This window comes from Choloepus didactylus, chromosome 8 (genome assembly GCF_015220235.1).
Source record: "Choloepus didactylus isolate mChoDid1 chromosome 8, mChoDid1.pri, whole genome shotgun sequence".
NCBI classification, from domain to species: Eukaryota; Metazoa; Chordata; class Mammalia; order Pilosa; family Megalonychidae; genus Choloepus; species Choloepus didactylus.
The window spans coordinates 122339322-122343505 of record NC_051314.1 but is presented as its reverse complement, the minus strand read 5'-3'; the positions used below and the strand labels follow the sequence as shown (position 1 = coordinate 122343505).

General features: G+C 43.6%; 2 pseudogenes; both read right to left on the bottom strand.

Annotated features, from left to right (window-relative positions):
* Positions 1–562: 562 nt before the first annotated feature.
* On the bottom strand, positions 563–928 carry LOC119542902 (annotated as a pseudogene).
* A 268-nt stretch (positions 929–1196) lies between these two features.
* On the bottom strand, positions 1197–1595 carry LOC119543195 (annotated as a pseudogene).
* Positions 1596–4184: the final 2589 nt, after the last annotated feature.

Sequence of the window (4184 nt, the reverse complement as noted above, 5' to 3'; positions counted from 1 at the left end):
CTCTGTTTCCTGCACATAGTAAAAGGTCAATAAATGTTGACCACAAAAGAAGTGCCCCACTTGCCAACTACTTATACTGGTAAAGAACATCCATAATCCCCATAGGGACAAATGTGCTGATTTGGGACATTTTGCCAATCTCTTGGCTCTCCCTTTTTCTTCTCTTTTTCCTCCTTTCCCCAAGGTTCTCATGGAATCATTTATTGTAGTTTTAAAATCATTGACCTTCTGCCAGAATCCATACCTCATTACCTTGGGCAGGGTGCCCTTCCTGGGCCTTAGTTCCTGGTTTGTAAAATGAAGAAGTTGGACCAGATTAGCTCCAGACCATCTCAATTTTCATATTCCATGAGTCTCCAATCCTGAAAACACAAAAAACTCATCTGATCCAACTCATCTCCTGGAACAATTTCCCACAGCAGAATGTCTATGGAAACTCTCCCAAGGCTATTTTGTGTTTTTTTTCCCAAGGCAGGAGGCTTTCCCGAATTGTTTTTAACTCATCAGGAATGAGTTCAAGTTAAAAGTCACAGGAGAATGGACATATCTCAAGGTCAGTACTTCATATGCCCATCCTGATACTCTAATCTGGAAAACTGTAGAGCCACAAACAACAAAAAAATGAAGAGCACCAATAGCCAAGGTCCTATGGATGCCTTCTCTTCGGGGGCATTTCTCAAGGTCTTGGTGATGTTGCTGCTCTGGATGATGTTCTTGCTGGGCTTCTTGTTGGCCATAAGAACCAGCCACTTGGCGACCTTCTCTGCAATGCGACCACCAGCCCTGGCCACCTCTCAGGCCATGATGAGGCAAGGAGAGGCTCACAGGCTTGTTGCCGGCAGAGCAAAGAGGCTCTCAGCCCACTGAGCCTGGGCACATTCCCTGCAGGAGCTGAGCACAAGCTGAGAGTGGGCCCCAGAGTAACCATAGAAGCTGGACAGACCCACTGAGCTGGGCAGTCACGCGGGAGGAAGAGAGCAGGTCACAGGGGCATTCTCCCGCCACCACCACTGGGGCAGCTTCTGCCTTCCGAGCAAGTGGAGTAAAATGGGAAGGAAGTGTAATGCCCTGACCATGTGCAGCTGCTGCCACAAACTACTTTGGGTTCGGCTGCCAATGTCAGGACTGGAAAGTGTTCCACCTTTTTTTTTTTTTTTTTGTATTTCTAATGATTGAAACAAAAAATATATTTAAAATCACAGCTTCTAGAAGAAACACTTATTTTTGCCTGTCTTGTACCTCTTCTGGAACTTGGCTTTGGCCCCACGTGGGGTCTTGCATTTAAGAGCAGGGTCTCTGAAAACATCTTTGTTGATAACAGTTTTGTCCCAGGGGGTATCCACAGAGTACGTTGTGGGCATGAGGTGATTGTGTTTATAAACTTTCACAAAAGATTTGATCTGTGATCTGTTAGCGGCTTTCTTCTGGCACAGGACAGCTGAGGCTTTGTGGGGTAGCGGTTGATTCCAGCCACTAGGACATGGCCATAGGGCCATAGCGCCATCATTAATGCTTGTAGAGGTGACAGCTTCGCATCTGGAGTAGTGGCTGGCCAGGACCAGCCCCACTTTCCTGAGTGTCATAAACTTGCTCATTACAACTACTGGTCCTGGAGCAGAAATATGTCTCTGATTATTAGAATATTTTTGCTCATACTAAGTAGAACATATGACTTAACATCTTTAAACTCCAATTTATATGTAAAATGGAAATGAAAAATACCCCCACTTTTCATATGAGTTCATGTGAGTTGTTGACAAATTCAAGAAATACACTTGGGGAGGTGGGACAAGATGGCAGAGTGGTGAGGTGTGGAATCTTGTTACTCCTCTAGGGCAGCTGGTAAATAGCCAGGAGCTGTACGGAATAGCCATTCCAGGGACTTCTGTGGTCTCTCACACATCACACACCAAAGGGGAATGGGTGGAACTGCTGAGATTGCAGCAAAAACCAGTAAGTTTCCCCAGCCAGGACACTGGTGCCCCTCCCCCCAAGGCATGGCAGACTGTCTTGGAGCCAGTTCCCTGAGGGAAAAAGAAACAATCTGTGCTGGGAATGAGAAAGGGGGTTCAATCTGGCACCAATTGCAGAATTAATTAACAAATTTGAACTGCTGAATAAGAGCTCTGAGCACAGATAAGCAAGGAGGAGGCATGAACCTGAGGAATCAGTCCTGCAGACAGGAGGTAGGGCTGACATCCTCAACAACAACAACCACCACAAAACAGAGACTTTTGGAGTTGGGGTGTTTGGAATACTGGAAAAGGGCTGGAGTCTAAGAAAAAGGGACGCAAAGAGATGGTTACCAAATCAGGCTCTGGCTTCCAAACCCAGGGAGCTGCAGTCCAGTTCTGAAAAGGTTTTTTTTTTTTTTTTTCAGTTTCTTGCTCTCCAACTCTTTACTTTTTTACTTTTCAATAGCCCACCAGAGCTCCTGCTTCAGCACTGCCCCAGGCAAGTGTGGAATTAAGAATTAAAGCTATCTGAAGAGTAACTATTCAGGTGAAAGAGGTAAGAGCCTGAAGTGCTTATCTTTAAATAGCTCATACCAAGACTGACAAAACTTGGGGACTGGGGAAAGGTCTTGAGTAGGATTTTCTTTCTTTCTTTCTCTTTCTTTCTTTCTTTCTCTTCCTTCCTTCCTTCCTTCCTTCCTTCCTTTCTTTCTTTTTTTCTCTCTCTCTCTTTCTCTTTCTTTCTTTCTTTCTTTCTTTCTAACTTTCTTTCTTTCTTTCTTTCTTTCTGAAGCAACTATTCTAAGTAGCTCATTAGGGAAAGCCTCAGATACTTTCAATCAGCCCCTGGATCCAGGCAAGGGTGGAGCTAAGATAGGTATGAGAGATAAAGAAGACAAGGGGGCTGGGCCCAGCTCAAGTGGCAGCCATCCCTCAGAGAACTCAGACCCCAGGGGATGGAAAACAGAAACCAGTTTGAGTCAGCTGCATCCCTGGCAGGGACAGGGTCTGCAGAGAATTAAAGTTGCCTGTGGCACCTCTTTACACTAGTGGGGAGCTACAGGCTGACAATCACCACCTGCTGGACAGGACAGGAAAAGCACAGGGTCTAGACACTTCACAGAAGGGTCTGAAACTTCATACTCTCTTCCTGAGAACTGGGCCTCCCTGGGCTAGGAAAATGTTTTGGATCGATCATATCTGGGGAGACCCTCTCACAAAAAGTTTACATAGGCCCAGGGCAAGAACCAGAAAAATGAGAGGTGAAAAATTCTAGTCAACCAAAAAGAAGCTAGGTTAGAGGTCTATAATAAGTTGGACTGCATGCCAAGAACAGATAGAGAACAAAGCCAATCAACAAGAAAATGGCAGGTGGGAGAGGGACAACAAGCTCCAGAATAAACTAATCAAGAAAATCAGATGCCTAGACAGCTAAAAATAATGAGCCATACTAGGAAACATGAAAACATGGACCAGCCTAAGGAGCAAACTAACACTTCAACTGAGATATGGGATTGAAACAATTAATTAAAGATGTCCAAACAAACATGCTACATCAATTCAAAAATCAAATCATCTTGTTGAGGGGAGATATGGCAAGGGAGATGAAGGATATTAAGAAGAAATTGGGCAAACATAAGAAGGAACTTGAAAGTTTGAAAAAACAAATGGCAGAACTTATGGGAATGAAAGGCACAATAGAAGAGATGAAAAGCACAATGGAGACTTACAACACCAGATTTGAAGAGTCAGAAGAAAGGATAAGTGAACTAAAGATAGGACATCTGACATCCTATACACAAAAGAACAGAAAGGGAAAAGAATGAAAAAATATGAGCAGGCTCTTAGGGACCTGAATCAACATGAAGTACATGAACATGTGTGTTATGGGTGTCCCAGAAGGAGAAGAGAAGGGGAAAGAGGCAGAAAGAATAATAGAAGAAATAATCACTGAAAATTTCCTGTCTTTTATGAAAGACATAAAATTACAGATTCAAGAGGTGAAGCATACCCCAAAGAGAATAGAGCCCAATAGACCTACAAAAAGACATTTACTGATCTGACTGTCCAATGTCAAAGATAAACAGAGAATTCTGGAAGCAGCAAGAAAAAAATGATCCATCACATACAAGGGAAGCTGAATAAGAGTATGTTCAGATTTCTCCACAGAAACCATAGAGGTGAGAAGACAGTGGCATGGTATATTTGAGATACTGAAAGAGAAAAACT